The 25,856-nt window shown below is 43.8% G+C and overlaps 1 protein-coding gene and 1 pseudogene across 1 annotated transcript in view; both read left to right on the plus strand.

Moving 5' to 3' along the window:
• LOC126481697 (laminin subunit gamma-1) overlaps positions 1–25,856 on the plus strand; it is a 1,171,409-nt gene that overhangs the window by 657,767 nt on the left and 487,786 nt on the right. The gene's annotated exons all lie outside the window — the stretch shown is intronic.
• Positions 15,623–15,740, plus strand: LOC126482762 (5S ribosomal RNA; annotated as a pseudogene).

A 25,856-nucleotide genomic window follows, 5' to 3' on the forward strand; every position in this document is an offset into this window, starting at 1 on the left:
GTTTAAATTTGCTAGGAAGTTTCATATCAGCGCACACTCCGCTATAGAGTGAAAATTTCATTCTGGAGACATCCCCCAGGGCGTGGTTAAGCCATATCTCCGCAACATCCTTTCTTTCAGGAGAGCTAGTCCTGCAAAGTCCGCAGGAGCGCTTCTGTGAGGGTTTGGAAGGTAGGAGACGAGGTACTGGCAGAAGTAAAGCTGTGAGGAGAGGTTGTGAGTCGTGCTTGGGTAGCTCAGACGGTATAGCACTTGCCCACGGAAGGCAAAGGTCCCGCTTACGGGTCTCGGTCCGGCACACGGCGTTGATCTGCCAGGAAGTTTCAATACGTCTTTTACGTGTCGTACCAAAAGGCACACGCGAAGGGTATATTCCAGTTTATGTTAGAACAAATACAAAGCGCTCACAGTAGGTCAATGCGGCTGAGTCAGTTGAGACAGACAGACTGTATTCTCTTCTCTGTCTGTCTCAGCTGAGCGAGCCACATTGACTTGCTGTGAGTGTTTGGTACGTCTTCTAACTTCAACTGGATCATGCCATTCACCTGTGACATGTTGTATGGCATGTTAAAGTTGTATTGTTTTTCTGTTTCCCTGGACGACCGTTTAGAACCGAAACCCGTAGGAATAAATGTTTGAATTCCAATACAGCAAAGTTGTCGTGCATTTCTTGAAATTCTGAGAGTTTATCAGGAAGCGTAGGTCTGAACAAGTGAATTAAATTAGGTTGCTCTCCGTTGTCACCAGCTTTCCCTTTTTTTTTTCAATTTTCCTGTGTGTATCTGTGTATTGAACCGGGGACCTAGAAACCTTCCTGTAATACTGGAAGAAAGGCGTAGGGCACTGCCATTTAACTTTTGTGGTATTATTCGAATCGAATCGTCTACAATATTAACGGCACATAATTTCACCCTTGTTCCCTGTAGAAGGACATTGTGATCTGATCGCAATAAAGTTACGAGGTCTTCTTGGAACTGTATGTACAGTACCAGGCAGACACACTTCACTACATCATACACCTTTTGCTCTGTTGCGTCATCCAGGGTCTGAGATTCGGTGAGTCAATTAATTGTCTCACCAAAAATTTCTTCAGAGTAGGAACAGGAACAATATACAAGGCAAATATCCACCGTCAGGAGAGAACACAAGGCTGGTGCCTACCGGCGGTGACGCTGACACGCTTTAGGACCGGTCCGTTGCGTGCCTCCTGGAAACGCGGTCCAGCCCACACCTGCGGCTGAGTTCACAGCCGGCAGCTCTCTTTCCCGGAAGTATAAAAACAACTTCCAGCCCAGAGGCGTCGTTTCCGGGGCGACCACACACAATGCGTGCGGCTTTGTTCTTCTCGCTTCCCTTTTTTGCAATTTCCATCGCCATCTTCGTCGTTCTGAGCGCCCTCGTCTGTCTCGCTTGGCTTTTGTGACGCAAATTAACCGCCTTCACATTACCAACACATTAAAATATCGTCTACCAAAGACATTGTTCACAAATAGCCCAATCAGAATAAGTTCTTATCTGTTGTGAATCCAAAGTATAACTGTATCAGGAATCAGTACTGGGAATATTACGTACCAGTTGTCGAAAATATGTGATTTATTTTCAATATGTTCCGGGAGTATTTTACCCCATTATCAAGTTCTAAGAATTCTTAACAGTAAAAAGCAAGCAGCAGAAGTATCTTGTCAAAGAAGAGTGTTATATGTTTGACAATGCATGTTTGCCGCTGGCTTTATACTTTTGAGGTTGCCTAACGTAGTCCTGAAACATGTTAAGGTGAATAAATCACATATTTTCCCAAGTTGGTGCTTAATATTGTCAGTGCTAAATAATATAATTAGGTTTCTTTCACACAGTTTGGTGGTATATCTCCGATTAAAGCAAGCTAGTAACCGACCACGATATACGCTGTTATATGCTACGACCAAGTCAAGGATCCAAGTCTTGAGGGTATTTTCGTTTTGTCGTTGCAACTACAAGAAATTCGTGCTTTTTTTTTCACCAGACGCACTTCGTTTATTGAGGTAAAGCATCATTAGTGGTCTGTAATTAAGTTATTTACATTTTGATTTGCTTTAAGATCGAAAAATTGTTCGTTAACGATATGCTGGTTTTTACTTACGATTATTTCCGCTTGATTTCTCGCCTACATGGGGAAATGCCGTTTGCTAGCACATCGTTGATATCTTTCTTCTTTAGACAATGGTAGTTGTGGTCTATTGTTTAGCTGCACTGCAGCGCTATGCATTTTTTATGCTTTACACAACACAATTTTTTGTTTTTATACTGTATGTATTATGGCTTGAGTTTTGTAGTGTTGCCAACATAACCTTGCCAATAGTTTGTGTTCCACTTATACACTTTTTTTGTTTATTCTATGTGTGTAATTCCATTTAATTGTGTTGCTGTGCATTCATATACTGTGTAAGAGTACAGAAGGAATAGCAATGGAGTTTTTTAAAGGGAAGGTGAACCCATGATGAGCGGAAAAAGTGAGGAGCAAGAAGTATAATGAAACTGGGAGGGGTGGGGGTTGGGTGGGAGAGTGGGGGAGGGTGAAGAATGGAAAAGGCTCTTTCCTTTTTCATGTAATTTCACCACTTATTTTACGTAGAGTCTGGTTTTCAATATTTATTTGGTCACTGAGTGTTTATTTTGTGTTAATGCTTTGTGTACATGAAAATTTTCTTGGACAGGGAGGAGTTGTATGTCTTTACTGATTCTTATGATGTTCATATCTTTTTCAATATTACTTGGTCTATGGTGTTATTGTTTTAGATGATCTGCAAATGTTGAACGGTTTGTATCGGATTTAAATGTTCTGACGTGTTCTTTATATCTTTTGTCGAATGTCCCGCAATCATTCCAATGTATGTCTTTTCACAATCTCTGCAACTGAGCTGATGGATGTCAAATTATTGGTGTCTGTCTGGTTTTGATTTCAGTTTTGGAATGTGCTTATGTATTGAGTTGTTTCTTTTATAAGTTTTGTGAATATGTTACCTATTTTATGTGTTAATTTGTGTATGGCTGGTGTGGCTTGATTACTTTTTTCAGTATTTGTGTCATTATTTTTCTGTTTACGAAAATACCCTCAAGAATTTTAAAGCAATTACGGACAACATGCTCACACAATTGAAGAATTTAAGATTCCAGGTTATTCATTTATCACTTGAAAATAGACGTAGAGGAAAAGATGAGATGATCGTGTAAGTCATGTAGGCTCTCTTCTAATAGCTACAGTCTCGTAAAGGAAAATCGTTATTTAATAATTATATACAGTCTTTGAAATCTAGTTATATATACATATTTTTAATGCGCATTCGTTTCTTGCAAATAGCTCGCCATGAACTCCTCGAGCCAGTAATAAAAACTGCGAAATACAGGGTCAACCCGAACCCCACAGGCAAATTTTCGAATGCTGTTCAGGGATATGTTCTGAATATTTTGGTATGTAGGAACCGTGGTCTTCGACGGCTGGTTACTGCGTAATAATATAACTATTACATTGAAGAGCCAAACAAACTGGTACACCTGCCTAATATTGTGTAGGGCCCCCGCGAGCACGCAGAAGTGACACAACACGACGTGGCATTGACTCTACTAATGTCTGAAGTAGTGCGGGATTTGCGGAAGGGTTGCACTTCTGTCACGTTGAACGATTTCCTTCAGTTGTCGTTGGTCCCGTTCTTGCAGGATCTATTTCCGGCCGCAGCGATGTCGAAGAGTTGATGTTTCACCGGATTCCTGATATTCACGGTAGACTCGTGAAATGATTGTATGGGAAAATCCCCACTTAATCGCTACCTCGGAGATGCTGCGTCCCGTCGCTCATGCGCCGACTATAGCACCGCGTTCATACTGACTTAAATCTTGATAACCTGCCATTGCAGCAACTGTAACCGATCTAACAACTGCATCAGACCCTTGTCGTCTTCTATAGGCGTTGCCGAGCGTTGTGCCGTATTCTGCCGGTTTATTTATCTCTATACGAGGTGCATTCAAGTTCTAAGGCCCCCGATTTTCTTTCTAATTAACTACTCACCCGAAATCGATGAAACTGCCGTTACTTGTCGACGTAATCGCCCTGCAGACGTACACATTTTTCACAACGCTGACACCATGATTCCATGGCAGCGGCGAAGGCTTCTTTAGGAGTCTGTTTTGACCACTGGAAAATCGCTGAGGCAATAGCAGCACGGCTGGTGAATGTGCGGCCACGGAGAGTGTCTTTCATTGTTGGAAAAAGCCAAAAGTCACTAGGAGCCAGGTCAGGTGAGTAGCGAGCATGAGGAATCACTTCAAAGTTGTTATCACGAAGAAACTGTTGCGTAACGTTAGCTCGATGTGCGCGTGCGTTGTCTTGGTGAAACAGCACACGCGCAGCCCTTCCCGGACGTTTTTGTTGCAGTGCAGGAAGGAATTTTTTCTTCAAAACACTTTCGTAGGATGCACCTGTTACCGTAGTGGCCCTTGGAACGCAATGGGTAAGGATTAAGCCCTCGCTGTCCCAGAACATGGACACCATCATTTTTTCAGCACTGGCGGTTCCCCGAAATTTTTTTGGTGGCGCTGAATCTGTGTGCTTCCATTGAGCTGACTGGCGCTTTGTTTCTGGATTGAAAAATGGCATCCACGTCTCATCCATTGTCACAACGGAAATTACTGGATTAGAGTGCATGACATATTGTGGTCTGTCAGTGTGTCTGTTTAGGCCCTAAGTTTTGCACTCCCCTCTTTAGATGACTGCCTTTTCCATGTGGTTTACAGCAATTCGCAGCAGTATGCAAAAGCAGCGGCTAAAGCTTATTGTTACTAAGAATGAATTTAATAAAAAGGAGTTTGCTTGTGTCCTGTTAACTACTAAATAACTTGTGAGAAGGGATTTCATAAATTAAGTCTATTTAAAATTTCAGAAATCATTGTGTCCAGTAATAGACAATAACACAGGTATCAATAAGCAGGATAAACAATTTATTTCAATTACGAAGTTACATTAACATTTAATAATCACAGCAAGTTTATTAATTAAATTTGGACAATAATTATTATTATTATTTGGAGGACAAGCAAAACATGGGATAATTGCAACCTCGGACTAATACTCACGAGCTTAACCCTGCAATTGCTTTTGGGCTATGCTTGCGAATTTTACCGTGAATTCCATCTTCAAGCGTAGTTAAGCCATTTAAATCTCTCCTGGCTATATATACACATCAAAAAAAGTTTTGCATCACCTCGGTTCAGAGAGTTCCGGAACCTGTACAGAAAATTGGAATAGAGATCAACATAAACATCATTTCCGCCCTTTTTATTGATCATGAAAACCACATATTGCATGTTGTACCACCACACAACGAGACCTTCAGAGGTGATGGTCCAGACTGCTGTACACACCGGTACGTCTAATACCCATTAGCACGTCTTCTTGCATTGATGGATGCCTGTATTCGTCGTGGCATACTATCCATAAGTTCATCAAGGCACTGTTGGTCCAGATTGTCCCACTCCTCAACGACGATTAGGCGTAGATCCCTCAGAGTGGTTGGTGGGTCACGTCGTCCATAAACACCCCTTTTCAATGCATCCAAGGCATATTCGATAGGGTTTATGTCTGGAGAACATGCTGGCCGCCCTAGTCGAGCGATGTCGTTATCCTGAAGGAAGTCATTCACAAGATGTGCACGATGGTGGCGCGAAATGTCGTCCGTGAAGAGGAATGCCTCGCCAATATGCAGCCGATATGGTTGCACTATCGGTCGGAGGATGGCATACACGTATCGTACAGCCTTCCATGACCACCAGTAGCGTACATCGGCCCCACATAATGCCACCCCAACACAGTAGGGAACCTCCACCTTGCTGCACTCGCTGGACAGTGTGTCTAAGGCGTTCAGCCTGACCGACGATTGTCTGGTTGAAGGTACATGCGACACTCATCGGTGAAGATAACGTGATGCAAATCCTGAGGGGTCCATTCGGCATGTTGTTGGGCCCATCTGTACCATGCTGCATGGTGTCGTGATTGCAAAGATGGACCTTTCCATGGATGTCGGCAGTGAAGTTGTGCATCATGCAGCCTGTTGCGCACAGTTTGAGTCATAACACGATGTCCTGAGGCTGCACGAAAAGCATCATTCAACATGGTGGCGTTGCTGTCAGGGTTCCTCCGAGCCATAATCCGTAGGCATCGGTCATCCACTGCAGTAGTATCCCTTGGGCGGCCTGAGCGAGGCATGTCATCGACAGTTCCTGTCTCTCTGTATCTCCTTCGTGTCCGAAAAACATAGCTTTGATTCACTCCGAGACGCCTGGACACTTCCCTCTTCCTGGCACAAAGTAACAATGCGGATGCGATCGAACCGCGGTCTAGGTACGGTTGAACTACAAATAACACGAACCGTGTACCTCCTTCCTCGTGGAATGACTGGAACTGATGGGCTTTCAGACCCCCTCCGTCTAATAGGCGCCGCTCATGCATGGTTGTTTAACGCCTTTGGGCGGGTTTAATGACATCTCTGAAACGTCAAATGGACTGTGTCTGTGATGCAATATCCACAGTCAACGTCTGTCTTCAGGCGTTCTGGGAACCGTGGTGATGTAACACTTTTTTTAATGTGTGTAAATGAAACCAGGCCTTGAGTGTGGTAAATCTGCCATCAATGACGTGAGGGAAGTATGACACGTCTTCTGTCTCCTAGCTCTCGACCGACCCTACTAGTTCCACTCTCGCAGACGGACCTCGTCTCACAACAATGCTTAGAATCGCGCTCCCATGTTTGGCCCTCAGATTGTTACTATCGATATGTGAGTGTTCATTTATTTCCAATTTTACACAATGCAAAGAATAGCGTTAAGTTGTCTACATTTTTTTCAATGTAATGAAGAGTACTGTCACACTAATTACATTACAACGATGTGGTTATAAGCGCTGCGGAAACAGCTCGGCAGTAGCGTCGTTGTGTCGCTCTTCCATTGCATTCAGTGAACCCATACACAAGGCGCATATCGGCCAACTCTTCATCAGTAAAGCTATCCACAGTACTGCTGTGTATCACTGTTGACGTACAACTAACACTGCAGGAAAAAGAAACGCGAGACTGAACTGAGCAGTGCAGAATGCAAGCTTGAGGACTAAGAATAACATGAGCATAACTCTTGTCAACAGAAAGTATTGTGAGTGAATGGAACAAGTTGGTTTCCAAACAAAACACGCAACGCATACAACCGACACTTCCAGTACTGTGCAGACGTTTCCAGTATACAAGTACAAAGATAAATTGGGGTCAGAAATCAAAATAAATTCAGTTACTTTCTAAGCAACCACAGGAAATACCCAAATACTTAAAAAAACATCCCTGAACTACCTCCGAAATTTTATCGGTTCACGCTTTATATATTTCGCAATATAAATGGTTCAAATGGCTCTGAGCACTATGGGACTCAACTGCTGAGGTCATTAGTTCCCTAGAACTTAGAACTAGTTAAACCTAACTAACCTAAGGACATCACAAACATCCATGCCCGAGGCAGGATTCGAACCTGCGACCGTAGCGGTCTTGCGGTTCCAGACTGCAGCGCCTTTAACCGCACGGCCACTTCGGCCGGCTTTTCGCAATATGGAAAATACCTTACAGCTAATAAGAGAACTGGTTACTCAGGGGAAACATCCGAAGAGAAGGGGCTATAAGCTCAAATGACTGCTAAGAAAATGAATTTTGACCATAACAGGCAACATAGATTAGAAGAAGTGGTAAAATACAATAATTCCATTTAAAAAATGATGCCTGTTCTCTGAAATTAAAGAAGTTGTCGAATCGCGCTCCTCTTTGCTTCTGTTCGAGTTGGTCACTATTTGTCCAAATACAAAGAGGTTACAAATGTCTTTCGTTAGTCATAAAGTTATTTGAAGCGATAAAATTACGCGACTCTCTCTCTCTCTCTCTCTCTCTCTCTCTCTCTATTGTGGGTAGTACGAAAATCACTCCAAAAGAAATGCACAATGTTTTTTTTTTCTAGTTTAGTTTCCAGACAGTTGATATATTTACAGTGTGCCGATACAGTCTTTAGAGACAAAATGTTAATTTTCAATAACCTCCATCCCTTTCAACAGCTGTACCCCACCGTGGAACTAAGTAAGATACATACACCTCCACGGTACAAGTCAAGATTAGCACGTCCGAGACACTGCTCAGCAGCCTTCTCAAGGTAGTTATCATCTTCAAATCTCGTTCCGTAATGTTTACCGAAGAGCTTGTAACCAGACGGTGCCAAATGAGGGCTTTAGGATGGTTGTTTCAGTGTTATCCACCCAGGCTTTCTGATCTCGGTTGTGGTTTTCTCACTGTCACATGGCTGGACATTATCATTCATGAAACAGTAAAATACGGTGTTTTTGTCGATGTTGCCAAAGGCGACACATCATAGCGTAATAGTTCTGAAGGATTGCCAGAGACGCGTCAGAAGTGGCATGAAGTCCACAAGCAACAGTCCCCTTGAATCGAAAGATCCAATAACCATCACTTTTCCTATTGAAAGTACACTTTTGAATTTCATCTTCTTCGGCCAGTTAGATGGTGCACTTCCACCGGTTGCCGTTCCGTCCCCGCTTCGAAGTGATACCATATGATTTTATCGCTTATCACACGATTCTTACAAGGCTATCATCCCCAGAATTCTCGTACTGTTCCAAAAGTTCGCTGTCTTCCATATTTTTTTGGTAGCATCCGTCAATGTTCTCGGAAACCATCTGATGCAAATCTTTTTCAGCTATAACTGTCTCAATATTCTGCATACAGTCGGTTGTCATACTCCCACCCGCAATGACAGTTCATAAAATGTTTGTCTGCGTAAGTCAGGTTGTGAATATACTGAACATTGTATGTGCAGTGTGGAGTGTTTTCAGTGCCGCTGCGCTATAGATCCCGAGATAATCTACCTGCCCAACGACTAACTGTACTGCTATCATTAGCGTCATTCCTGTACGCCTTCTTCAATCTCTCGTGAATGTTTTGTCACCGTCTTGTTCTCACAACACAGGAAGTCTGTAACACCACGTAGCTTCAGACTAACATCAAACGTATCAGTCTATTTGACGGAGTGCTACGACAGCGAATTAAATTTGAATATAACCGGGAAGAATGTTTATGTGACCTCAGTGAATAACAAAAATTTAGAATAAAAATTGGACTTTTGAAAAAACTGTTGTGCATTTATTTTCGACTGACCGCCATACCAATCGTTTCTCACCTCATTGACGTATGTTCCATGTTGCCATCGTTTCTTACGATGGATCGCCGTTGAACGGTGAGCTGAGATCGATTACTAAGAAACGTTTTCTTCAGTAGCATACATGGAGTGAGACCCTGAAGTACGCATTTGCTTTGCAATCCCCCAGAGTGGAATTGCTTAAGGAGGAACCCTAGCAGATTACACTTACGGAAGTTCTGTTTTTCATTTAATAAAATTCTGTGATTCTTCGTAATTCTAAGAATATGTGCTTTATGTATGTTACTTCACCATTTTCGCGCTTAAACACCTTTTTAAAGCAGGTGCGGTGCGTTTTCTTTAAATGCCCAGCTACCACACTACTGTCAAACACCAAACCTTGCCTAAAATGTCTCGCTATTTAATTTTGGGTCCAATATTTCCATTGAAACTCGCTTTTGTGATATCCTTGAAGATGAATCGACTGTACTGCGAGCAGGAATTTATTTCGATCCAAATAGCTTACTTCAGTTTACTTGAGTTTTGCGCGCTCCTTCGTATTATAAACTTGTTGTTGTAACTGTTTCAAGAGTAGTCCAACGATTTTGCATCGCAAAATGGCAAAAACTAAGAAGTTACATTACAGAAGCAAATTTTACCGTAATCAACACAACTGTGTTGCCAAAAGGAATTGCTAAGTACAACAGGTGTGAAGTAAATGGACAAAAACATACACATGCGCAACCCAGACCGGAAACTGTTATGGTAGAACTAAAAGCAATATACAGGGATCTGTCAGATCCTAAACTCGTGAAAACACGTTCTCTTGGCAAAACGCAGAATCCAAATGAAGGCTTCAATAGCTGCATTTGGAAGTGCTTGCCAAAAACTGTTTATGTTGGCATGTCAACTTTTCAGATTGGTGTCGAGGATGCCATAATATGTTTTCACGATAGAGAACAAGCAGATCAAAAACCATGAGCAGACTAGGCATCAAAACTGACGACAGCACGGAAAATGGGTACCTACGAGTGGACGGGCAACGTGTCACTGCAGAACCTTTGAAAGCTTGACAAAAGAGGCTAGAATACCAAAGAAAGGAAATAAAACTACAGAAGATGAAAATGACATTCAGAATCAACGAAATGGTGGAGCTGTAATGCTCTGACATGTTATCATTAAGAAGAAAATGACATGCAAATCCTTAGTTTCAGTTTCCGATAATTAACGATTTTGCTCACTTAGATATCATTACCTCATGCAGTATTAAAGCTACGAAAACAGAATTTTGCTTGAATAGTAATACAGTGCTTGCCTGCACAGTGAACTAGATTATTCAACAACGTCTTAAATATTTTAAACTGGAGCGTATCATATGTTCTTAAATTACTAGAAGAAAAAATTGACTTCTAAAAATTATTTTAAATTATACAAAATAATAAAGTGGTAAATATTCCTGCTTTATTCTTTTAACAAGTTAATATTTAAAAGGATTTCTTTTGATTTTTTTACTTTGAAGCAGCTACTGCCGGTCACTAGTTGCAGTATCGGAGTCTGGTTCAATGAAAAATAAAGAGAGTAAAAAAGGAAAACAGAAAACACGCGTTCCTATATGTATGGGAATTTGATATACGTCCTGATCTCCTTCTCCCTCGCCCCCTGTCACTTTCCATTTCCTACTCTCCCTCTCTCTCTCTGTTCATTTTCTCCTCTCCTCTCTCTCTCTCTCTCTCTCTCTCCATCTCTTCCTGCCCCTCTCTCTCTTCTCTCTCCCTCTTTTTGTCCATCACCTCCTACCCCCTTTCTACATCCGTTTTCTCCTCTCCCCTCTCTCCCAAAGTCTGTTGTAGTATTCTAAACATAGTCCGATAACCCATTCATAAGCACAACTTTCCTATTTGCTAACAACATTGCATCACAGTATATACATAAAAACGCCATATACTGTATATATATAAACCACATGGCGCCACAGTACGTACATAAGAACATGCCCGTATTCAAAAGCAGATTTGAGTCAAAATTTCACAGCAATCGGTGAAGAACTTTCGGACATATACGATTTTGAATAAACGAATATTTACAGTTTTAAAAATAAAAAAATTAAAATTACACATAATTCATTGCGCGAGATAAAAATCAATTTTCACTCCATTATGAACACAGTATTTAAAATTTTATCACAGTGGCGTCACAATAAACTAATTATTTGGTAAAAGAATACTTCAGTATTTCTTAAAGTTTTGTATTATTCTGTTTCAAAATACTAGTAAAAAACACAGACCATGAAGTCCAGGTCCCCGTAAGATACAACACAGGCACACGGCTTAGGAAGAAGTCGACCCGCGCAAATGTAGATGTGCTTTCTAAACTGGCGTTTGACCATCTCCTCAGAGTCTACCAGCCGGCATTACCATACGAGTCTGTGTCATGTACGTCAAAGGCAAATTGGATACACTCCCCGGGCAAACGTACCGGAGTGACAAGCGAACATGAAGGCAAGAGCGGCCGTCTAGTCTGTGTGAGGGGCATATTACGTCTGGAGGTCGCGGCCACCCGGAAACAATGGCGCATATTTCACGTCGGGGCAACCACCACGGGGCAGTGCAGCTACCTGCGACACGCCCACGATGCGCGGTCAGCTCCCTCCTGCGGCGGGCGCCGGCCCGTACGTCCGGCTACTGTGCTTACTGCAACTCATCGCCACCAACGACATTTACGAGGTCACTCTCAAAACTAAGGGCCCACTGACTACAAATTGTGGCCAGCTACTGCGGTCAGTCCGCACGTGCGGGTGAGCGGTTAGTATGTGTGGCAGCCGCGTGGGAGATCCGGTGCCCAGTACGGCCGTGAGTTTTTTCAGTTTTTTCTTAGTGGTAGGACCAAAACGGAGAGGAGAATCCTTCAACTGCTTGAAACAGAACCAGCTGTTCCGACTTGCAAAATTTGACATCGACGTCCGAAACACCGAGGGAATTAACCATACACCCTAAGATCTAAATTATATTATCAAAAGAATCAGGGCACATGTTAGTAAACATTAATATTGGAAGTGTCCACCCATCGCCTTTCTACATCTACATCACATCCATACTCCGCAAGCCACCTGACGCTGTGGGGCGGAGGGTACCTTGAGTACCTCTATCGGTTCTCCCTTCTATTCCAGTGTCGTATTGTTCGTGGAAAGAAAGATTGTTGGTATGCCTCTGTGTGGGCTCTAATCTCTCTGATTTTATCCTCATGGTCTCTTCGCGAGATATACGTAGGAGGGAGCAATATATTGCTTGTTTCGTCGGTGAAGGTATGTTCTCGAAACTTCAACAAAAGCCCGTACCTAGCTACTAAGCATCTCTCTTGCAGAGTCTTCCACTGGAGTTTATCTATATCTCCGTAACGCTTTCGTGATTACTAAATGATCCTGTAACGAAGCGCGCTGCTCTCCGTTGGATCTTCTCAATCTGTTCTATAGACCCTATCTTGAACGGATCCCATACCGGTGAGCAGTATTCAAGCAGTGGGCGAACAAGTGTACTGTAACCTACTTCCTTTGTTTTCCTGACGGTTTGAAGTCCGCTGGGGACAATTTCAATGAGATGTCTGAATGTCTGTGGAGGAATGGCTGCCCATTCTTCCTAAAAGCCGAAAACAGTGAAGGTAGTAATGTTGGACACTGCGTTCTGGAGTGAGATCGAGTTGGTTGTTGGTTGATTTGGGGAGGGACGATACGTCGAGGTCAACGGTCCCATCAGATTAGGGAAGAATGGGGAAGGAAGTCGGCCGTGCCCTTCCAAAGGAACTATCCCGGCATTTGCTTGAAGCGATTAAGGGAATTCAAGGGAAACCTAAATCAGGATGGCCGGACGCGTATTTGAACCGTCGTCCTCCCGAATGCGAGCGGACTGTGCCAACCACTGAGCCACCTCGCGAGAGTGAGATCGACGCTCTGACTCGTCCCAAAGGTGTTTTATTGGGAACAGAGAAGGACTTTGGGTAGCTCAGTCAATTTCAGGAATGCTATGAATGCTATAGTCCGCAGACCGTTGGCTCACAGGTCATGCTTTATGACAGAGCGTGTTCCTCTATGTACGCAGTACACAGTGCTGTAACACGTGTTCACATCCTTAAGCATGTTTTAGGCACAATAAGGGGACCACCCCCCAAGCATGAAAGTCACCCCCGTAACTTAACACCACATCCTCCATACTTCAGTGTTGGCACTATAGGTGCTGGCAGGTAACGTTCTCCAGGCTTTCGGAAAACACAATCGTTCCATCGCATTGCCACAGGGTACAATGTGATTCATCACTTCAAATCACTCCTTTTCAGTCATCCGCTGGCCAGTGGCGTCGCTCTTTACACCACCTCAAGTGTCGCGTACCATTGATACACAGTCACTGTGAAAGCTGGGTTGGTGACAGGACTCTGGAAGTCACAAGTGATTCCTTCTGGTGATTTCAGGTAACTTTTTATAACTACCCTCCTTAATGATCCACGGTTCGTGTCCGTTAGTATAAAAGTACTATCTGGTCTTGCTTTAGCTGTGATTGTTCCTTCGCATTTGCACTTCACAATCACAGTGCCAATAGTGAACTTGGGCAGCTTTAGTAGGGTTGAAATGCCCCCGGTGGACTTGTTACTCAGGTGACAACCAGTGCCTACTCCACGTTGGAAGTCACCGACCTCTCCTGAACGACCCATTCTGCTGTTACTGCTACTCAGCTGACAACACAATATTTCTCGCCTCTTTACTGGCTGGTTTGCCTTTCGTGACGTCTGGTGATCAATTACGAATTAAGTAGGGGTGTCTGGATACTTTTAATTACTGTACCTCTACGACTATACTTTGCAAACAACTACGAGGTGCATTGCAGAGGGTAGACACAGTAACTCAGGCACTCGATGCGGTTTCGGTAGGACTGTGATTTAATTCAAGTGTGCCTCAAGCCAAGCAATACAGGTAACGATTTATCATGATGATGATGTTTGATTTGTGGGACGCTCAACTGCGTGGTTATCAGCGTCCATACAAATTCCCAACCTTTGCTCAGTCCAATCTTGCCACTTTCATGATTGACGATGAAATGATGAGGACAACACAAACACCCAGTCACCTCGAGGCAGGTGAAAATGCCTGACCCCGCCGGGAATCGAACCCGGGACTCCATCCTCGGGAAGCGAGAACGCGACTGTGAGACCACGAGCTGCGGACGCGGTTTATCAAATAGAACTAGCACCACTATAAGGCTGTTGTTCACTGACTATGCTGTTGAGTACAGGAAAGAAACCTTATTGAACTGTTGTAAAGAACTGCAGAAAATCTTGGACAACATTTCCAATATGTGTAATGAAAAGTAATTCTTTCGAAATGTGGATTAATGTAAGATCATTCTTATAAGGTCCACCACCCGTAGCTGAATGGTCAGTGTGACGGATTGTCAATCCTCTGGGCCCGGGTTCGATTCCAGGCTGGGTCGGGGAATTTTCTCCGCCCAGGGACTGGGTGTTGTGCTTCCCTCATCATCATCCTGTCATCCTCATCGACTGCGGGTCGCCGAAGTGGCGTCAAATTGAAAGACGGGCACCTGGCGAACGGTCTGCCCGACGGGGGGCCTAGCCATACGATTAAATAAATAAATTCTTATAAGAAAGAGAAAGAACACGATTATATCGGATTACTAGATTACTGGAGCACGTATTGATCATGTCACATCGTAGAAGTATTAGGCGTAATACTAGGTAGCGTTACAGGATGAGACGATGACGACAAATCAGAATTAGGGGAAGAAAATGGAAGTCTTACATTTATTGGAAGGTTTCTGGGAAAATGCAGAACATGTGTAACGAAAAATCATGTATAAGATGAACAATTCAGGAATATTGTTCCAATACTTGGAACCTTCTTCAAGTAGGCATGAAGAAAGATATCGAACGAACTCAGAGACGTAATGCTAGGATCGTAACCGGTAGGTACAGCGTACGAAAGTGTAACAGCAATGCTGGGGAATGTAAATGAGAATCCTTGGAAGAAGGGTGGCGCAGTTGTCGCGGAACACTGTAGCGTAAATCAGAGAACGTGAATCCGAAAACGATAGTGCTGTCGCCATCGTGTATGAATCGTGGAATCATGACGATATGATAAAAGAGATTAGGGCTCGTACAGGGGGAAAACGCGAATGTAACAGGAAAGAAAGTAGATTTTTATTGGCACGGTGTACTCTCCGCCACGCGCTGTATAGTGCCTTGCGGAGTGTATATGTAAATGTAGATGTATAAACCCCACCTCGACATTTATGTAGGATTTCCTTGATATTCTTAAATCCCTTAAGGTGATTGTTACGACGGGCGTTCAATAAGTAATGCAACACATTTTCTTCTCTGAAAGGAGTATGATTTTTTCAGGATTCCAATACACCATATTGTCAACGGCCTTGCCGCAGTGGTAACACCGGTTCCCGTCAGATCACCGAAATTAAGCGCTGTCGGGCTGGGCTAGCACTTGCATGGGTGACCATCCGGTCTGCCGAGCGCTGTTGGCAAGCAGGGTGCACTCAGCCCTTGTGAGGCAAACTGAGGAGCTACTTGATTGAGAAGTAGAGGCTCCGATCTCGAAAACTGACATACGGCCTGGAGATCAGTGTGCTGACCACATGCTCCTCCATATCCGCATCCAGTGACGCCTGTGGGCTGAGAATGACACGGCGGCCGGTCGATACCATTGGGCCTTCATGACCTGTTCTGGAGGAGTTAATGCGTCATATTATTCCCCACTGTTTTGGCTACAAAACCCTATTTTTCAGCACAATCTCCGCTTAATGCGATGGCGTTACGCCGCCGTACTGGCAGGGCGTGTATGTCTGCATGGTACGACTCTACTAGTCGACGTCGGAGCCAACATTTTACTGCATTAATTGCCTTCCCATCATCCACATACTGCTTCCCGCGGAGAGCCTCCTTAATTGGGCTAATCAAATGAAAGTCGAAAGGCGCGAGATCCGGGCTGTGGGGTGGATGTGAGAGAACAGTGCAATGAAGTTTTGTGAGTTCCTCTTGGGTGTACAAACTTGCGTGAGGCGTTGTGTTGTCATGGAGAAGGAGAATTTGAGCTGTGACGTGCTTGACCGTGATCCATCGATCACCTCGAATGAGAGTGTCCGCACGTTCCAACATTGCAGGAGTCACAGCTGTGTGCGACCGGCCGACACGTGGGAGACTGGACAGGTATGCGCGACCTCGTTGCAATGATGACAAACGCCTCGCCCAACAACAGCCCGTTCTCTTGTTTACCATCTGCGATGGTCTAGTTTTTCGCAAAAAGAAACTCAATGACCGCTATCTGCCTGGAACGCACCGCCTTTACAGGGGCCATTTTGAAGTCTACGTATACCAACACCACATATCGGAACTTCGTGAAACCACAGACGTTGGAGCAGGAATATTCCATGATGACCCTAAAAAACTGTATTTTTTCAACCGAAACTGGCGAGAATAAGAAGTGCTGCATTACTTCCTGAACGCCCCTCCAATTTTGAAAAGGGCACTGCCCATTTCCTTCCCCATCCCTCTTCAGTCATATCGCGTACCCACTCTGTAATGTGCTGCATGTCGACTGGAATGAATTATACCATATTCTTCTTCTTTCAAATACATTAAAGAGAAATTTGTAATGTGCATCCTCTGTGACAATAAGTGACTAGGGAAATCAGAAAGCATTGTGTGACAGTTACAAGTAATAATTCTCATCTGTATTTTATCGCGTACGCACAAACAATAAAACTTTCCAACAAGTATTTTGTCCCCTTTCGTTGTCACAGGCCCTGAAAGCTGCATGAAATAAAATGAGATCCGCCCCACTAAATGTTTCCATAGGTCTTGAAGAGTTTATTATTCCCCGGTACAATCGGTGCCAGATTTCTCTCGCTGACCTGCCTAGGTGCACAGTCTTTGGAAGACAGACCGCCTCTTGTCACGAAAAGGGCGTTGTCTCCAGTAGGACTTGCGGCACTGGCTCTTCTGTAAACCACGTTCATTCTTCCCTCACGTGTTATTCAGCCCAAAAAGTAAATGCCCTCAACCGATTGTGAGACAACAAGGACGTTGCATCACATGGATATAATTTCATCTGTGTGTTAGAAAACAGTATCATATACGAAGGCCGTCCAATAAATAATACACCAGAGTTTTTGCTCATAAAATATTTATATTTAAGAGTAGGAATTTGGAGACAATATCAGTCAACATTTCCGTCACACGAATTACTTTCTACATCGCCTATATCACGTTCTATGGCTTCACACAAGGGCTGTCTAAGAGCGCATATTCCCTGTTCGTAGAAGTTCAAAGTGATGAAACCGGATTTCGTCACTTGTAATGATCCTTGCCAGTAAGGTCTCTCCATTGGTTTCAAAGTGCTCTCACGGCTCAGATGACATGTCTTTTCTTTGAATCTTGTGGTATGTTGTGAGCATTTGTGGACCGCATAATGAGAATACCTTTGAGTATCCAAGCGTCTCAATCATTGCAGACTCACTGCCAATGTTCGCCCATAGCTGTAGAGCCAATTGTCGGCGTTTTTATGCGTCGGTTTGCACGATTAATGGTGTCCGTTGGTTTACCAAATTTCCTTAATATCACCATTCCAAGAGCTGGAAGTGCAAGACAGAATCTTCGTGTTGTTGTGTCCCATAGGATGATTGGTGCCACAGCAATGTCTGCAGTTGTAGGTTTGCTCGGCTCTTGTTAGAATGAGTGATACTTATGCCCGGTATACTGGTCAGCCACGGTCCTGATGGTCCGACCAAAGTATGACATGCCACAGCTGCTCTGGATACGGTTGACGCTTGCCTTACGCAAACCAGTGTCATCCTTTACAGGCTCTACAAGAACCCTCATCTTAGATGGTGGTAGAAAAAACACATGAGCTGTTATGTTAGAAATGTTACCGGCGTAATTCAGCAAGTCAGTAGTCTACAATGCCACCTCGCTATTTTCAACAACCATCCAGTTCACTGTTGGTCGATAGCGCAATGCGCGTTGATCTATCTTTCACTTTACTCGTTCTATCTTCGAGGTGTACTAAATCACCTGACAAAGTTTGAGGCTTTGAGATAAAGAGATATTTCATACCTTGGTTCATAGGGTCCGAGTCATCTCAGACACTGAAAGTTTGTCAGTTGAAATAGTCCACCTCGAATTCTCTTTTCTCTACCATCGGTGTATATATATATATATATATATATATATATATATATATATATATATATATATATATATATATATATATATATGCAGGATATATCACATGGACGTCCAAGGAGACTCGGTGTTCCAAGAAACTATTTCCTAGCTGACACCCAATCATCGTCTTCTTCTCTATACCAAACTCGCTTAAATACGAAGTTTCTCCGTTTTCTTTACATGCAATCGGCCTATCATTTCCCTGTATCCTCACTGCCTCTTATATAGCGCACCATGTACCCACTCTTCATCAAGGTATTCTAATAAAGTACGTTGCAGTGGTGATCATAGCGTTCTGGCTTCCCAGATACTGTAAAACCGTTCTTGAAATGCCTGTAATAATATTATCTATCTTCAGAAAAAAGAACAGTTGAGAGGTATTATTTGGCGAAGCGACATTTTTGTTAGCTAACATCCGAAAAAATTATAATTTTTAATCATCTGTAGTTCCTGCAAGAATTTTTTTTCGTGTCATTCAAAAAACTTATTTCAGGCAAAGAGGATTTCCAGAAGCCTCCATTTATTTTTGGAAAACAATTACTTTTTCTACCACTATCTGTCTTTCATGGTGCCCATTTAATAAAAAATAGATTGTCTGGTTGGAAGGTGAACGGAGTAAGCTATTACTGATAATTACCAGCTTAGGACATTGCACACGTCTAGCGTTTCAGTGGATGTCCCTATAGTGAGTGCAATGCGGAGAGATTTTTGATTTACACCACATCACAGTATCATTCACGGGCATACAAAAAAATTTATCTCTTTGGAATTTGGTTTCTATTGTACGACGGTCTGGTACAGGGTGGCACAAAATAGGTGTTACAAAGTTTTTGTCTACTACGACATAATGTGTGGTGATACATTCTTGCTATCATATTTATGCTACAGCAGACAACCTAAAATTTAGTAGATAAGGTTTTCAAAATGCTTCCCGTCTGCGGCAACTAATGTGGAAAGCCTGGAATTGAATTCCGTGATGAATCACGGAAGATAATCATTTTCGTCTGCAGTAAGAAGGTACTGGAATGTTGCAGTGCATCTCCGAAGACTCTGTCCCAAAAGAAATAATAATACCGGTTAACATATTTACTATGAGGGGTCCATTCCACACCATGTTCAGGCGACTTGACCGTGTGGATTCACAGCATCCCAGTGGAGCCAATTCTGTTTGTTGACGTCACGTCCCCGCGGAGACGGAAGTGTGCCTCATAACTAAATCTGATGCTTAACGACCGTTCCATTTTCAAAGCCCTCAGTCATCTGATTTGCAAAAGAATATCGCTGTTCCACATCGCCGGCCGAGGTGGCCGAGCGGTTCTAGGCGCTACAGTCTGGAACCGCGCGACCGCGACGGTCGCAGGTTCGAATCCTGCCTCGGGCATGGATGTGTGTGATGTCCTTAGGTTAGTTAGGTTTAAGTAGTTCTAAGTTCTAGGGGACTGATGACCTCAGCAGTTCAGTCCCATACTGCTCAGGGCCATTTGTTTTTTGTTCCACATCACTGTTCTTTAAAGGATGGCGCAGTTGAGTTTTGTAAGGATGAAGTTTAAGTTTCTCTTTCGTGATCCTCAGGAGAGACAGGCGTGACATCCTGAGTTCCTGTGCTCAAAGTCTTTTTGATGTAGTGGGCGCCTCGTTGAACAGGGTTCGGTCTCGTGCCACACTCTCCAGGGCTTCAGCTGAGGCTGGTCGTTCTGAGCAGCTCTTCTTTGAGTCATATAAGGATCCGTCTTTTCAAAACGTTTCACCAACCTCTAAAGACACAGGGAAAACATTACACAAAATCCATATCAGAGGGTGCTTAAGTTTTGTGATGACTTCCTTTTAGCATTGTAATCTCACAGAGAAGTGGTCGTTTGACATGGTGCTGTTGTCGGACCAAATGTGCTGTTGAATGCCCGTCTCACCACAACAATACACCCAGAATTTGTGTAAAATGTCTTTACGGTAAAAAGTATTTTCCATTGTTCATGCATACGTTCTGAAAAGTGAATTGAGACATTGTAGAGTTACCTACAGAATTTTCAGAGCTCCAATACAACAGTATGACAGGGAGACTTATTTATGGTACACGATTAAACCACAATAGACAAATACTTTGTAACATATGTTTCGCGCCACTCTGCGTTAGGCGTTTATGGACTTATTACATTCTGCCTCACACTTCGGAACAGTTAACTTTTTGCCCTCGGAAAAACACGTCTGAAGTGATAAATTGTGCATGCTGAAGGAAATAGAAGGTAAGGAATGTTGTACGTTAGCAGAGCCCGGACTGTTATCGGGGAATCCGGAGCCACGGAATTCTGTTACAGACCCTGAGTCAGCGCGCCGCTTTTTCGGTGAAGCAACTCAGCACTCCCTGCTCCTTGTTCAGACTCTCCGTATCTTTCTCCTCGACTCTCTAATAAATGCCTCAGATGCTCTCGACCGAGAGGACAATCATGTATCGTGATTTGCAAGGTACGCCAGGCGCCGCTGGAAGGAAAAAGTCCCCCGAAACAGCGAGCAGAATGCGGCGCGCGGCGGAGCGGCCCTGTCGTCTGGACAACAGGGGAACTGCTTTTTGCAGCACTGTTCCCTACGAGTTTAGACGCTCCGGAGAGCAAGGCGCTGGTCACAAACTCGTACACTCCTAAATTCACTCTCAGAAACAGTAGGTATGCACATGGGGTGGCAACAGTCCCATACCTTTTCCGCGGCTTTGTTGCTGTCTTACAGCAGGTGTGCAGTTTCAGACCACGTGCATTAATCAGCGAGTGTGACACTAGTTTTTAGTCGAAGTTAATGGCTGCTGTCGGTACTAATACCTTGAAAGTTACTGAATCGAGGCTGAGGGTAAGACAAACTGTTGACAGTAGGTGCTGTTGCGTGTAGCAGTGATTTTCGTAGGATTCAAATGGCTCTGAGCACTATGGGACTTAACATCTGAGGTCATCAGTCGCCTAGAACTTAGAACTACTTAAACCTAACTAACCTAAGGACATCACACACATCCATGCCCGAGGCAGGATTCGAACCTGCGACCGCAGCGGTCGCGCGGTTCCAGACTGAAGCGTCTAGAATCGCTCGGCCACAACGGCCGGCTTCGTAGGATTCATAACAGCACAGTGTACACGAAAACCTCATTGAGCATTCATCCGATGCTTGATACATATTTTTTGAAACTAATCTAGCGAGAATACCGACTTACTTTCTAAGAATCTAAGCTCGCAGTGATGCACTATTTACTGAGTTTGTAAAGAAATCATAATTTCACATACAAATCCACTGTCTGACGGAGCCATTCTGTGGACTGAGTATGGTGACAACGTCTGACATGACACAAAGCAGAAATAGTTATAGACTTTTTTTTCCAAGTTTTCAGATATGTAGTTACGCTTTCTTGATGATAGTGATGCTTACCTGTGCTACCATGGCCTTTCTATGAATGTTTCGAATAGTGTAACACCTCTCAAGAATGCGTCGTGCCATGACGAGCGGTGGGCAGCAGCGCAAGATCGATAACGAAACAGGAGCCGAGGCGTAATCAGTAAATACTAAATCAGGTCACAGATTCTGGACCTCTTTATGTTGAACGAAACGCTACTGTGCCTACAATTTATGTATAAATTTTATTTCTAAGTACATAAAAATTCTACTGCAAATTAAAACATTAAAGTAATTTCAGAGAGGATAGAAACCTTATAACAATAATTCCCGACATAGAGAGGGATCAATTATTTGTTCAAGATGGCGGCAGTCGTTGGATTCAATTTTGAACGCAGCGCCTTCTTGGTGGTGGGACGCGCAGGGATCCGGGAAAGCCCGCAGTTGTGACATTGTAAAGGTGCCAGCGTAGGAAACCCCTGAGGCAGAAAGGAAGCGGCTAATACTATGGCCTAGTAGGCCAGAGCGACCCGTTGGTGCATTCAGCAGGTTGGCATCAGCCCTACTTTTGGAAAATGCTAAAGATATTGACAGAATTATGATCAGATAAAAGAAATTATTAAGGTAACTAGGGAAGAGGAAAATTTAATTGTGATGGGGGAACGAAATTCGTCAGTAGAAAACGGAGAAGAAGGAAAAATGGAAGGAGAACATGGACTAGCTGAAAGGAATGAAAGAGAATTTTGCTCAGAGCATAATTTAATCATTCCTGGCACCCGGTTTAAAAATCATGTAAGAAGGCTGTACACGTAAAAAAAAAGACCAGGAGACACTAAGGTTTCAGATTATATAATGGTAGGCAGATATTTCGAAGCCACATTTCAAACTGTAAGACGTGGGGCAGATATGGACTCTAACCGTAATTTATTGGTTATGAACTATAAACTAAAATTGAAAAAAATACAAAAAGATAAAAAATTAAAGAAATTAGACCTGAATAAATCTAAAGAGATAATTGAGAGTTTTTAGAGGAAGCAATAAGCAACGTTTGACTGAAACAGGTGAAGGGAACATAGTAGGAGACGAATGGGTAGCATTGAGAGATGTGATAGTGAGGGCATCATAAGGATCAAATAGTTCAAAAGACGTAGTCTAGCAGAAATACCTGTATAACTATGCAATACTGAATTTAATTTACGAAGCGAGAAAATATAAAAACCCAGCAAACGAAACAGGCGAAAGAAAATACAGACGTCTGACTGGTAGAAAGTAAAAGACGGTTAAGCGGAATAGCTAAAGGACAAATACAAGACTGTACAAGCATGTATAACTAGGGTAAAGATAGATACCGGGTACAGAAAGATAAAAGCCGCCGCCAGCTTAACTGAGTCCCGGAGTATGGGCGTCTCCTCGTTGCTCCCATCAGTATCCTCTTGGCACCATCGCAAACGGTGCCGCCAAATCCACAGAATACAACGTACTGGCCGTCGGACAGAGAGACCACCTCCATGCAGTCACCGTCCCACCGTAGAGAGTGACACTGCGTGTCTTGCAGGTCTGTTAAATAAGGTTGCAACTGCACCCACTGTCTGACGTCGGTCTCTTCTTGCGAGCTGCACGATGTAGCAGTCATCTGCTGCTGTAACTGACTGTGATCGACCACCTCCCTCCTTCGAGCAGCATAGCCTATGGTTCAGAACGTTCCCTGTATATAGTTATACAAATGCTGTAATGAAGAAACCGACCACAGTGTGCCTTAACTGCTCGCTGATTGATACACTGTCTTTATACGAGGGTTGTCCAGAAAGTAAGTTCCGAACGGTCGCGAAGTGGACACCACAGTGAAAACCCGATGAAGCTTTGCACAAATGTGTTGGGTAGTGTTTCCAGTATGACCGTCGATCGCATCAAGACGCTCTTTCCAGTTGTGAGCGCACTGTGAGCGAGTAAAAGTGCCTAGAACAACGATGTCTCGCGCCAAGTAGGAGGGCCCGCTGAGAGGCTTCGCCTTAATGAGTGCAGCCCACCTAACACAGCTGCCACGCACTTCCTTCTTCATGGCAATTCTCAGCCGCATTCTGCAGGGGCAGTGAAGACGCTCCTGCAGCCTTTTTGATGGGAAGTGTTTGATCACCCACAATACATCACTAATTGCCTCGTCATGAGTATCATCTCTGTTCACATGAAACACTGGATACGAAGACAATAGTTGGGCGCAGGCTACGAGCTATACATCAGCGTAGAGAATTATCGGAGAGCACAGGCGGCTGCCTTCTATGACGATGGTGTTGGAAATTTGGTATAACGCTCCGACAAATGTCCAAGTCACAGCGACGACTATGCAGAGAAGTGTCTGGAAAGTGTAGATAACTCTTGCAAATAAAATGTTTCTGCTTTCACTGTGGTTTCTATTTAACGACCGTTCGGAACTTACTTTCTGGACAACCCACGTATATATGGTTTCTATTGTTTCGGACATGTCCGAACAGACACCATTTTGATCCTACAGCCACTATGAATCGAGACACAAGGGAATTAAAGACATTAGCTGCCAGTGGGCACTGATTTATATCAACGGGGCAAACTGAACATTTGTGCTGGACCAGCTTTCGAAACCAGGTCTCCTGCTTACTAGGCACTTGCGCTGATCACTAAGCCATGTGGACTCAGTGGTCACCACAACGACATGGACTACCCTGGCACGCCTCCCGTCAGACCCAAACTCTCAGCTTATACCACACACTACCAATGTAGTATCCCTGTTCATTAGCCTCGTTACTCGCGTCATGTCGCCGATTCCTGTAACAGTTTAAGCTTGGTGTGCATCTGTACTGAAGGGATCATTGGCCATCATTACCTGATTTTTATCCTGCAGCCATTATGAATCAAGACATAGAGGAATAAAAGACATTAACTGCCAGTGGGCATTGATTTATATCAATGGAGCAAGTTGAAAATTTGTGCCAGTCTGGGATTGGAAACCAAGTCTCATGCTTACTAGGCTATTGCGTCGACCACTACGCCATCCCAACACAGTGGTCACCACAGCCGCAGTAACTACCCTGGCACATCTCTTGTCAGATGTGCCAAAAAGAACAAACACTAAATACATAATTAAGGTGATGACCGGCAATGATCCCTTCAGTGCAGATGCACACCACGCTCCAACACTCGGCAAGATGGTGCGAGTAATGAGGCTAATGAGTGGTATAAGTTGAGAATTTGGATCTGACGGGAAGCGTGATTGGGCAGCCCGTGTGGGTGCGGTGACCTCTATGTCCAGATGGCGTACTGGTCAGCACAACTGTCTAGTAAGCAAGAGACCTGGGTTCGAATCCTGGTCCCACACAAATTTTTAAATAGGCTCATTAATAAAAATCATTAGCCATAGTCAGCTAATGTCTTCAATTCCCTTGTGTCTTTACACTGTCTCTTGTCATTCCTTCAACTGCGTCGTGCTCCGAGCCAGCCCCATTTGGCGCTATAGTGACGCTGACACCACGCCGTATGACGTCCATCTTTCTGTGCACGACTGGGAAACCTCTGTCAACATGTTTCCGCTCGTTCATTCGTTTCCACAAAGTTGTTCATTTGTTACGTTAGTTTATCTACCTCGGCTCAAAATGGTTCAAATGGTTCTAAGCACTTTGGGACTTAACAGCTGAGGTCATCAGTCCCCTAGACTTAGAACTACTTAAACCTAACTAACCTAAGGACAACACACACGTCCATGCCCGAGGCAGGATTCAAACCTGCGACCGTAGCAGCAGCGCGGTTCCGGACTGAAGCACCTAGAACCGCTCGGCCACAGCGGCTGGCTTCTACCTCGGCCTCAAGTATTGCAGAACAGAGTATTAGTCACATATATGCTTACAAGATGATGTGCTTCCCATTTCCATCCATGAATAGGTCGTGGAAAGTCAGTAGCACACGGTATAGAGAAAAGACAGCCTATGTCACCCATTTATCGTGTATTTCAGAGCAGTGATACAGATGTTGATGTCTACTTATAACGTTAACGATGTTTGCCACTAGTATTTCGTTACTTGTGT

Source organism: Schistocerca serialis, chromosome 5 (assembly GCF_023864345.2).
Source record: "Schistocerca serialis cubense isolate TAMUIC-IGC-003099 chromosome 5, iqSchSeri2.2, whole genome shotgun sequence".
Lineage (NCBI taxonomy): Eukaryota > Metazoa > Arthropoda > Insecta > Orthoptera > Acrididae > Schistocerca > Schistocerca serialis.